Below are 12452 nucleotides of genomic sequence, written 5' to 3'. Positions count from 1 at the left end.
CGCCCCTGAGTGTGCAAAGACCTTCCCAGCTTCACCTCTCAAAAGGCTCCCAGAGTTAGTAAATACTATCGGTCTTGTCTAAGATTTAGCCCAGATTTCTCTAACACAGTCCCAAGCACTGAATTTTCACTCTGTTGTTTCACTCAACCTTTAAAACAACTCGTGTATGTGGTATGGTTCCCACTCTACACTGAAGACGACTGAAGCCCAGAGTATTTATCAGCTTCTCCAAAGTTTCCCTGAGGTTAAGTAGGGGAGTGGTAAATAAACCTATGTCCTCTGCCCTGGTTTGCTGGTTAAAAGTATGACACTAGATCAACGTTAATTCTATTTACCCTTCTGTCCTTAGTGAGTGGTCAATAGGGTGGCAGTAGGTAGGGGAAGGAAAAGAACTGAAAGATCCTTCTGAATCACCCTGTGCTGAACCAAGTAGTTGAGTGCTGGGGAGTGGTAATTAACATTTTGGGAAGTAGTATTTTGGTAAAACTTTAATGGTGAGCTTTGTCACACACTACTTTTCCTAGATCTGCTCTGTCAAGCAGCTAATTAATTCTCTTGGGGCAATTACCCAGCTACCAGAAGTGGTCTGCTGCAGGCCCATGCCCCTAGGCACAGTCTGTGTTAAATAAACAGCAGAAGAACCCTGAAGCAGCAGGGCTATAGCCACTCCTTCCTTAGGTCAGCACTTGGAACACTTGCTCATTCTGGGCCCGGCTGCACAGCATCGTGCACAGGTGGGTGTTCTGTAAGTGCTTTTTAATGATGGTGGTGGTAGTGATGTATGAAGGTCTGTTTATACTTGCAGAGAGGGTCGTGTATTTTAACAAGGAGGACTTTTGATTGGCATTTCAAAGAGGCCAGTGTTGCTGGAAAATGTCAGCACCCTGCGTAGGAGGGCACTTCATAAGTGTTAAGGGATTGGGTCTGCTAAAGGGATTAGAATAATTGTTTTGGAGTGAATGGGCAGGCTCAGTAAAGGTGACCTGAAGTCATTTTAATGGGCATCGTGGAACTCATGGTGACAATTCAAACTAGTGGATTAAGATGCTCTGATGGAAATTCCCAATCACTGCTTAGCATTGGTTCCGTTGCGATACTGGCTGCGTATTGTATTGCTGTGTCTGGTAGGGTGACTCAATTTCTGGGCTCTAGTAAAGAAATGCTGATCAAAGGAACTGCCACCCCACCATGTGGCACAGGGCTCCTTTGCCTCCAAAGATGAAAGGTGCCTATTTCCATGGCACTTCTTATTCAGGGAGAGTCTTTTAATTCATGCCAGTTAAAGATCAATCAGAGATGAAGTCAAACACTGTCAGAATAGAAAGTCCTATGGATGAAAGCAAAGAAGGGAAACTTTTTCATGAGTAAGCACCAGGCCTGCCTGCTGAAAGTTAATATTGCATCTAGTTTGCAATCTTTAGAAATAAAAGATAAGCTTCAGAATGAATGCACATGTAGATTCTAAGTTTAAAAAGAATAGTGGTTTATATTATGTACTAGTAGCCCATGTCTATCTGAAATCCTTTATATATGATAGGAATGTTGGGTGAAAAACTTAAATTTCAAGTACGTTGACTCAGCCAAAAATTATTGAATCAAGTCCTTTTGTTGGCCAAAGGCTGGGATGCTCTCATTGCCCTTCATGTTTGGATACTTTTGCTTTCTCCAACTTGAATTTCTTTGAGCATGAGACTATCCAATGGCCATAGACATCACCACCCTAAAAGAACTAAAAGAGGGTACTCTTGAAGCAAAAACTGGCTTTTTCTGCAACTTTATTTCATCATGAACATATGAACATAATTACTGATTGATGATTTCAAACTTTATAGTGTTGTGAGTTGGCATGGGGGCTTTAAGCAATAATGCTTCGAAAGGTTATAGTTTATTTAAATCAGATGCTCTTTAAGGAACTGGCTAGAGTAGACAAGGAGTGAAGCGTAGGGCAGGCAGGGCAACACATCAGCTTGGGAGCCATGGAATGCCCAGCTTTGCTGCAATGTGAGATTTGCACCTGCAGCAAACAAACTTTGGGTTCCTCTAGAATACAAATGGAGGAACTGTGTATACAAATAGCACTCAGTCTGGAAATTCCATGCCTTCCCATATTGGTTTTTGTAAACAGAGTCTTAACACCCATATTACATACCTAGCCAGGGCTGCCTATAATCATTCCAGTTCTTTTGGTGAGTAGACAGTAACTGCTTCAGAGGCTAGACTCTTAACTTTAATGCTTATGTGCTTTATTTATGGAGCATAACTGGTCCAAGACAGCTCTTCTTTAAATTAAAAAATACATAATCTGCAATAAAATTTACCGGTTCTCTATGCAACAAGTTCTTTCTCTAGAAACATTCATCTTTGAAATTCCTAACTCAGGATTCTCAAAGGGCCAAGGAGAGTAATGAAGATCTTGATGAAATAGCCAACAACTTTGAAATATCATTTCTTTAGAACAGTGTCAGAACCACTATGGGTGGTTGTTAAAACGGAGATTGCTGGAGTTCAACCCAGGTCTACGAATCAAAATCTTGTGCTGGTTCAGGAATCTTCCATATGTGTATGTCTCACAAGCACTTTTGTGAATCTCTGCCAGATGCCACCAATTTGTTTTCAGGGACAAACACCACACCTATGCTACTGTTTTGGGTAATTCTCATACTTATAGAGAAATTCATCTGAGTTTGCTTACCTACATTTTTATCTGATTCTAGGGAGATAGATCATTGTCTAAATGATTTATCTAAAACAGAAACAAGGATTTAAACAAAATCTTTTGGTCCTTTCTTCCCCATCCCTCCCTCTTTTGCTCTCTTCTTTTTCCCTTCTCTTAAAACTTTCCTGGCCTCAGTTACAAACATATGTGACATACGGAGGAAGATAGAAGGTAAAATGCCAGACAACAATAAAATGTCAAGGTGAGCCAACCTCGTTTTTGGGATTCATGTACAAAGTCTGAGGGGGAAAAATTCATTTACAGGTGGGTTCTCCAGAGGAAGAATGGCACACTGCAAGGCTCTTAGGGAGAGCATAGGAGAGCTGGAAAGCTGAATGCTGAAGAATAAAATAAAGACGTAATTTATGAAAGAGGACAAATGGTAGTGAACTGAAGATACCTAGGGACACAAAATGCAGCCCAGTGTCACTATGCTGGCAAATGTTGTGTGAGGAAGAAAAGGGCTTAAAGAGACTTCTTTGACTTCTAGCTGAGCCAAAGAAGTGAGTACTCACCTACTTATTACCAAAAACATGGGATCGCAAAGTTTTAGCCAATATACCTCAATTCTGACTATCCCCAATCCTAAAAGTCACAGGAAACATACTCAGATAACTTTCTAATTTTCATGAAAATCCTTATCAGCTGGGTGTGGTGGCTCACACCTGTAATCCCAGCACTTTGGGAGGCCAAGGCGGATGGATTGCCTGAGTTCAGGAGTTCAAGACCATCGTGGACCACAAGGTGAAACCCCGTCTCTATTAAAAATACAAAAAATTAGCCGGGTGGTGGTGGTGGGTACCTTTAATCCCAGCTACCCTGAAGGCTGAGGCAAGAGAGTTGCTTGAACCCTTGAGGAGGAGGGGACGAAGCCTACCGTGAGCCGAGATCATGCCATTGCATTCCAGCCTGGGCAACAGAGTGAGAGTTCATCTCAAAAGAAAAAAAAAAAATCCTTATCATAGTTTGTGTTAAACTTAAGTTCCCTTTTCATAATTCATTTAGACCTGACTAAATATGTCTTCAAGAAATCAAATGTTTTATTCTAAACCTATCTTTAGTGGTGGCAAAGCGAAGTATGATTTGGTGATCCATAGGCCCCTTCTCATCTATGATTCCCTAATCCAGCTACAGAGCTTTTGTTCATTTTTATCAAAAGAACCATTCCCTTGGCTTAAGACTGAATGCTTTAAAAAGTCCAAAATCATAAGCCCACCAAAACCCATTTCACAGCAAGGTGCTCAGTGAAAGCAGCTAGAAAATCATGGCCCAGGGACTTTGGGCTGGAGAGACACGATGCACAGATGTGGATGTGAACTGTCTGAGGCTGGAAGCCCTGGCATTGTGTTGCAGTTGAGGAGGGGCTGCATTCAGGAAGAGCATTACCAGACATCACAGGAAAGTAAAAGACAGCATCGAGTAAGGAAACTTCAAAGACAACATTTTCTTGCTTCATAGTAATTCCCAAGGCTAAGTCTGATTATGGCATTAGTGGAAGGAGTAACATAGGTGGAAAAACTGAGGCAGGGAGAAGTTGGATACTTCTTTAATATGATGCATGGACATAGCCAATACTAAGAGACAGGCCATGCGTCAGGCAGTCATTTAACCTTCAGGCAGCTATTATTCCTCTAAATTAAACCAACACCAAGGGATTATTTGGGGGAAATGATAGACTGATTTCCTAATTTTTCAAAGGCTAAATAAAAATAGAATCAACCTCATTTTCCTGTCAATGAGAGAACAATATTCATGTACTCTTTTTCTTTTGCAGGATTAGTTCTAATCATTCATGTCTGTAAGAACTATATTTCCTGGAGAAAGACATTGGGAAAGTTGAAGTTAGAGTTACATGTTTTCAAGCTGATCGTAAAATCTTTTTCTAAGTGGAAAATAGTTTACATAATGTGGTCTTACCTTCTTCTCACCTATCCTGTCCCTCCAGTGTCTGGCTTCTGGTTGTGTAGCAAGGACATTAGGGATGGGGGAGCAAAACAGTTATAAAATGTTGAGCCCTACAAATGGTAGATTTGGCTTCTGCGATCCTGCTAATTGGGTGGGTTCCTGCTTTCTCCCGCACTCATATGTTCCTAAGGGCTTCACTGCACACATGGAGATATGTTCAGGGATTGATTCTAAAGTAAGGGACCAATGCTCACAAACTTGTGTGAATATCAGCCTTGTTATTTAGATCTGGGATTCAATTTTGTCAGTGTGCTTTGGTGTAAGATTAGAAGTAAACAGGGCCTTTGGTGAACAGGAAAGAGTGTATTACGTCCACATGGAATAAAATTTGTGTTAAAAAACACAAACCCTGTGTAGTCCAGCAAACAAAAATAATAAAAGCCCAAATATAAAACTGCAGGTCAGATTTAGCCTTTGGGATGGCAGTTTATGTCTTCTGTTTTAAAATATTTTATATTCATAAATGCCATTCCAAACTCAAACTGCAAACCAAGTATGAATTTGGGGATATTTTGGGTCATCTACCTTTCCTGCAGTACTCTTATCATTAAACTAGTAATTGAAAGGCAAGTGAACAGGAGCCATCCATTTCTTTGTCTTTCAAAATGGCACATAGATGAAGATCAAACACTGAAATTCACCAAGTATATATAGTATTAATTTGATTATGTATAGCTAGATGTTTCTTAACATAATATTCTAAAGTGATACTAGCAAAAGAAAATGATTTTCAAAAATATTCTGAGTAGCCCAAGAATGGAAACAATATAATATCACACTACTGGGAAGCAGCATCTGTGTAATATTATTGTTGCTGTTATTAACAGTATTATTTCCTAATCTGTAGCAACATTAGTATATAGTAAGAACTTAATTCATGTTTGTTGAATTAAAAAATCAAAGCCATTCTATAATTCTCCATCTTCTATAGCATATTTCAAACAAAGTCCTGAGCGGAAATGTCAGCATAATCAATAACTAACCTGCCAGCATAGCAGTGTCACAGAAATCTGAATCTTAAATTAAGACATAAAGAAAAATACCTCTACTCCCCAAGTCCCATAGATAGAAAACAACTCAGTGATTCTGTAATTTGCTCATGTCTCATTGAAATAATACATTGTAGAACTGAAACATGTACTAAGAGGACGAATGTGCAGTAAATTCAAACCAGTTAAACCTTAATAGTGTAAATGAAACCTTTAAATTGTGTGAACCACTAGCAGCCTTGCAACTCTTTACATGTGCAAAAAATTGAATGAAGACATATGGTCACCATCAACTTGGTTATTTAATTCTGAGATGACACACGTATTAATCTAACTGAAAAGGCGAAGCTACTATATAGCTGGTTGTAATTAGCCCACCACAAATTTCTATAACCACTTCAGTCTAAACCAAAAGCCAAAATGGCATTTCATGATTACACCATCCCACCCAGATTTGCATTTCTTGATGAATTCCCAAGGTTAGGCTATGAGCCATACTGTAAAACCAACCCTCAATTACACCTTTTTAGAGGGGAAGATTAGTGGCAGGTGGTGCCTGCTATAAAAGCCTCATTAAAACACCTTCTGGTGGAGTTTCACAAAAGGAAGCCACCAGATGGAGACCCATCTCCACATGGTAGTCTTACCTCAAATGAGAGTTTCACCTGACACTTTGGGGACAGACCATTTTTTTCTCACCTAACAAGCCACTGAGGTTCAAAAGACGATCTATTAGGATTAATCGTACTTGATCACTAATCCATTGTAATGCCATATGCTGAAAGCGTTGTTCACTGTTAAGCCTGGAGCCAGGTAGAGCCCCTCTGGTAATGTAAACCCTCCCATTTTCCTGCAGCTAATCTAATTTCACCTCCTCCCAGACCTCGCATGCCAGGAATGATGCTGAACTCTTCCTACACTGCCTCTGATGCATTTTTGAATGGTAGCAAATCTGATCTCAAAGGTAATGATGCTGAAACCTGCTGACTAATTGGAAAATGATTTTCCTGGTGCTGCTTGTTTAGTGGGGCGAATGGATAAAAGGTATTCATTCTATTGTGCACAAATTCAAAGACTTAGCCCTGGCCTTCTTATCTGCACAGCTTGATATTACTCATCTCCTCCTCTTCTCTCCTTCTCTAAATACGTGTTTGTTGAATCTGTGATTTACTGAATTGGAACAATCGGCCAGCTGGGCAGCGAGAGTGAAATTTATGTCACATAGAGGAAATTCTGTCACCTTATGCAGTCCCTGAAATGACAAGTATTTTTTCCAGTGGTTTGCCTTTGGTATAGGTCCAAACCCTTAAGTGCCAAACAGTGTAACTCACCACACACACGCGTGCACATACCCACATACAGTTTTCCTATGTGTTTTGTGTTATGCTGCTTACAAAGCACCACCCACTAAGCTACTTTCTTGCTCAAGGCCCATGTTTCTGAGTTGCACACATAAAGATAATCATACACACAGGCCACATGAGCCCCACACATTTTGCTCTCGCCCTGAGCTCCAATATGAAGACTTAAATGGAATAAATTTCAAATTCCCTGCAATATTTTATGGTCACTTGGTTCCAGCTCTAAACAGACTGCTAGAGGGAATAGAGAAGATAATTCATGTGCAATGTACACTAAACAAATGTCATCAAGATGGCAATAGTTGTCCTAAAGTGACACCACACCTTAAGCAAATGAGTCCAGGCCCCTGACACATGCTAAATGCTGTGTTTCACACCTTGCTAAAAAGCACTGCCCCAAGTGCCATGGTACTTAAAGCATTACTGTAACTGGAAGATCTAATCAGTGTTTCAAAAATGTGATCCTTATATTGCATAATCACTAGATAGAGGGGAGGTACTTATTAAAATGCAGATTCTTAGACCTCAACACAGACTACTGAATCAGAGTCTCCAGAGGTAGAATCTGTGCAAATACATGTTTGTTAACAAATTTTCCAGATGCTTCTGATCCACATTAAATTTTCAAGTTGGCCGGGTATGGTGGCTCACACCTGTAATCCCAGCACTTTGGGAGGCCAAGGTTGGCAGATAGCTTGAGCCCAGAAGTTCAAGATTAGCCCAGACAACATGGCAAAACCCCATCTCTACAAAACATACAAAAAATAAGTGGGGCATGGTAGTGTGTGATTCCAGTTTCAACTATTCAGGGGGCTAAGACGGGAGTTAGAGGCTGCAGTGAGCCGTGATTGTGCCACTGCGCTCCAGCCTGGGCAAGAGAGTGAGACCCTGTCTCAAAAATAGAGAAAAAAGAAAAAGAAAAAGGTGTAAAGTCCAATGAAAAGGACACAGGATCCCATTGCCCTTGATTGGTTGGGCCAAAAAGCCAGGGCTCTGAGACCACTGTACTCCTCTTTCCTCATGCAGAAAGCCCTGTGACACTGAGGTCAGGCAAGACAACGACACTGGCTGGGCTAGGAAGGGGATGAAAAACACCCCCATTGGCTTTCTGGATCAAATTTGTAACGTGCAAGGTTGCTATGAGTGTTCTGTGTTATCCAAACAGTATATCTAATATGTCCCATACTGTACGTGTTTACAAACCCTTAAAAAATCTAAAGTTTCCAATGACACTTAGTAAATAAATCACTCTAGCTTTGTTCTTACAGTTTATGTAGTCACCAGACCCCAGAGATGAAAATATAGCCCCAGCATTCTGCAGCTGGAAGAGTTTATTTTGTCATACATGAAAACTGCTAGATTTGGCCAAGCAAGAGGGAATCTCTTAAGATTTTTATTTTTACCAAAAAGAAAAAAAAAAAAAAACCACTCAGTAGTCAATATCAGTCAATCAGTTAAAATGAAGCAGGGAGGCCTCACTTTTCTTATAATTGCACACAGAGCATATTCCTTCTCTATTTGATACAATTTCTGAAAAAGCTTGGATGATACCTAGTTTCGTTAGTCTCCCCTTTTTGTTCATAAGGGCAACTTTAACATACTAAGTCAGGTAAGATGTCAACATTTTCTTGTAAGTTTTGGTAATCAAACTTCTGAGAGGTAGATCCTAGCTCACCTTCAGATGGTGGAAACCCACCTCATCTCCCTCTGCCCCTTAACCCACCTCCACTCAGCATCCATGGCATGAGTGCTTTGATAAAAAAGAAAGGAAATCAGGAGGAAGGAGTGTCCTGCACTGAAGCCTGGACTCAGAAGAGACAAGTCAAGGAGAGATCAGCCAGGATGGGTCTCCCGCAGGCTGGCTCTGGGGCCTAAATCTAACCATCAAGAACCATAGATCTTCTCTCTTTGTGTGCAGGAGAGAATTGACCCTGGCCTGATGAAGAAAATGGGAATCAGTCCTTTGGAAGGATCAGGAAGCAGCTGATTGGGCAGGGTAGCACTTTCTGCATTGAAGTCCCCATTTTCCTTGGGACATGGCGGGGCCAGCAAGGGGTTAGAGGATGATTCCCAGGTGTGTGGCTCTCCAGAGCAGCGAGAGGCATCAGAGTGGCCTCCTCCTTCTTATTTGTGAGTTACAACCTAGGAGAAGGGCCTGAGGCTGACCGGTGAGAACAATCTGATCACTAGTATCAGGCTCTCAGATCCTATTTCTACCTGGAGGCTGGTAAGGCCTAAAGATTTAAGTTCATCTTTAAAAGCTAAAACTATTTAAATTTGCCCTTGTTCTTTCTGTCTGTCTGTTGTTGTTGTTGTTTTGTTCTGCTTTGGTTTTTGATGGTGTGTTCTTCCTCTCCCTATCTCCTTTTCTCCACTGCTGCCCTGCTACTAGTGGAAGAGAAAATTAACTGTGCCATGATGCTTTTCAGGAAATATGACTCCCAGTGACTCTCAGGAAGCCATAGGGCTATGGTGGGGGAGCTCAGAATTGAGTTTGTGACATAAGGTATACAAATGATTCTGAATTTTTTCTTTACTTTTCGTTTGTATTGTTTCTTTGATAGTGACATCTATTGCTGCAAAATACTACACATCCCACAAATATCAGGGCACAGTTGAAAGCTTTCGTATAAAACAGAGTGTTCTGCTTTGATAAGAAAAGAAGCAAGACAAATTCTTACAAGGCAGCATTTACTTTTGTCTTTATCTACTATTTGCGGAATGTTGTCTTAACTCTAAATTTTCCTCGCCACGTTTCCTTCAAACATGCTTTTTCTTGTCCTTAGTTGTTATTTCTTCATTTTATCAAAATGGCTTCCCAGACTCTTCCTGGTTCTCTCCGGAGGATTCTGGATATTCCTCCATTTAAAATTTCCTGTTGTGGCTGCAGGTTGGTCACCATCCTCAGGAAATATTTGTTTTCCTCTTGACATTCTTATGTTTTTATTTACCATCCTCCAAATAGTTTCCACTCTTAAAGTCAGAATTTCTGTGTTTTCTAAGAACATAAAATATCTAAGTTTTATTCATGTATAGCTGTTTGCTGTTCACATTTTTGTGGATCAGAGAAAAGTGAACACGCATGGCCCAGCCTTCAGCTTTGCGTGTGCTAATATGTGGAAAAAGCTCTCGGTTCAAGAGTAAAGAGAGATGGTCATGATATCCAAAGAGCAAACCCCCAATTTTTTCCACACTCCTTAGTCAATTTAGTTATCAAAATAAAACATTTTTTCTTCTTCTGCAAAGCATTTACTTGTAGAGCTTTTATCTTCTCTGGTTACCTCAGATTTTCCCCAAAGAAGAAATCTAAGCCCAATTAGGGTGAGTGAAGGGAGGGAGGGGTAGAGTTAGGTGCCAGAATCCCCAGCGACTGCTCTCACTGGAACAGACCACAAGATTCTCTCAACCACCCCATTTTTTTCCCATTTAACTAATAGAAGGCTGGTAGTGACCTTTGCAGGCCAGTGGGCAGGAGCTGAGAAATACTACCCTAAATGAGCCAGGATGTATATCTGTTTACTACACAGCATGCTGGCCTGAAGCTAATGACATTAATCCCCCTACTGCTTTTCATTAGGTGACAGACAGGGAGCCACACTTCGGAGGGCATCGACTGCTTCTCCCCATCAGCCAGCTGCGAAGAGGAGTCGCTCCGGGAACAGCGCCGCCCTCCCCTCGTTTGCTTTTCTTCCTCTATTATTCCTGACATGTTCACTGAACTACAGACTGCATATGTTTAAAAATAATTAAACGCGCTCCAAACAAATAGGCAATGTTTCCACGATCCCTGCAATGAACGTTCTGCGTGTTTTGACAGATTTTTCTGTTCGTTGGATTCATCAAGCAGCCTGGCTCTTTGCTGTCATTCCCGACAACCTTGCAGATAAACCCCCAGGGCAAACTCTCTGGCCTGAGCTCCTTCCTGGGCCCTGATCTTGGGCACAGAGAACTTCCAGCCTGAGAGTCCCCAGACCTTCAGGGGAATCCATGTCTGGGCTCCCAGGACAAAGTGGTTCACAAATGGAGTCATTAGACAAAAGGGAGACTGGCTAAATAAATGTGGGGTTCTGTTTTGAATGGCACTGCTATATTGCACTAAGAAAAGAGACTAGAAGGAAATCCTATGAGAAAACTGAAAGATTACCGAGGCGCATTAGGACCGTTCTCACCCCTCCCCGTTGGCAAATCCTGACCTTCCACATCCCTGCATGTCAACCCCCTTCTTTTTAAAAAATTAAAATCTCTCTACTAAAAAATGAAGATAAAGGAGAAGATATAGTTTATAAAGCTACATAAAATACAATATAACCAAATAAATGAAAGTATGTATAAAGAAAGCTAATTAACGAGAAAATACTGTAAAAAGGTAAGAAAGAGACTTGGTGAATTTAGGGCATAAAAAAGATGCTAAAATTAAGAGAAGCCTAATTGATTCCCCAACAGAGATGAAGGTCTTCCTCATACAAAGGATACATGGGATATCATCAACAATGTCCTCTTCAGTATTCATTAAGGAACAAATTCATAGATAAGTGAGAGTGTCTTTATCTCTCAACATAGGCTTACCACATCTTGCAAAAGTGTAACTACTCTGGAGGAATTCAGAGGAATAAGGAGTGTATGGATGTGTATGTCTGAGTTGTGACAAAGGAAGAGGGTGAGAGAGGAAGGGGAGGAGTGATCAATACGGCTTGATTCTGAACACAGCTCTAATGGTCTGGCTTAATCCAGGGACAGCTTTGAGCAACCATAGGAATGGATATTCTTTAAATTCTTAGGAAATATGCTCAACTGCGATTTGAATCAATATTGACAGCAATTAATGTGCAGGGACATTCATTTACCCATTGACTGCTCTAACAGTTGGTGGTGTCCAAGGAAGTCTTAATATCACGTGAATATTAAAGAGCCAAGAAGAACCTGCAGGAAGGTTCAAGTTTCTCCTCAGGGAGGGATGTTTTAGTGTGCTGCAAAACTGTTTATCAAAGTACTCAATTCTATACCAGGAATTGGCAAACCGCAGCCTGTGGGTCAAATCAAGCCTGTACTAGTTTTTATGTGGCCTGAGAACCATAGTCTGGGCCTTGTTTTTAATGGCTTAGAAAAAAAATTGAAAGAAGGATAATAGTTTATAATGTGACAATTACTTGAAATTCAATTTCAGGATTCATAAATGAGGTTTTATTGGAACCCAGCCAGGCCAGTTCATTTACATATTGTCCATGGCTGTTCTTGTGCTACAATGGCAGAGACGCAACACAGACTTTATGGCCTGCAAAGCTGAAAATATTTACAATGTGGCCCTTTGCTGAAAGAGTTTGCTGACCTTTGTTATATACCATAAGCAACAGATCATGACTACAATATTGTTAATACTTTTTCTGATTTCTAAACTTAAAAACAAGCTCCAAATTTTTCAAG

The 12452-nt window shown here is 40.7% G+C and overlaps 1 long non-coding RNA gene across 2 annotated transcripts; it reads left to right on the top strand.

Moving 5' to 3' along the window:
• The first annotated feature begins 2566 nt into the window (after nucleotides 1-2566).
• On the top strand, nucleotides 2567-11275 carry LOC108293339. 2 transcript variants are annotated; one of them, XR_005197734.1, is made up of 3 exons: nucleotides 2567-2649; nucleotides 8950-9161; nucleotides 10609-11275. It is a non-coding gene; the product is annotated as an uncharacterized LOC108293339 (long non-coding RNA). The 2 variants fall into 2 exon arrangements; XR_001820647.2 differs by lacking the exon at nucleotides 2567-2649 and adding an exon at nucleotides 6533-6634.
• The last annotated feature ends 1177 nt before the right edge of the window (nucleotides 11276-12452 follow it).

This window comes from Cebus imitator, unplaced genomic scaffold (assembly GCF_001604975.1).
Source record: "Cebus imitator isolate Cc_AM_T3 unplaced genomic scaffold, Cebus_imitator-1.0 Scaffold533, whole genome shotgun sequence".
NCBI classification, from domain to species: domain Eukaryota; kingdom Metazoa; phylum Chordata; class Mammalia; order Primates; family Cebidae; genus Cebus; species Cebus imitator.
The sequence above is the reverse complement of the archived record's forward strand: the minus strand, read 5'-3'. Positions and strand labels throughout refer to the sequence as shown.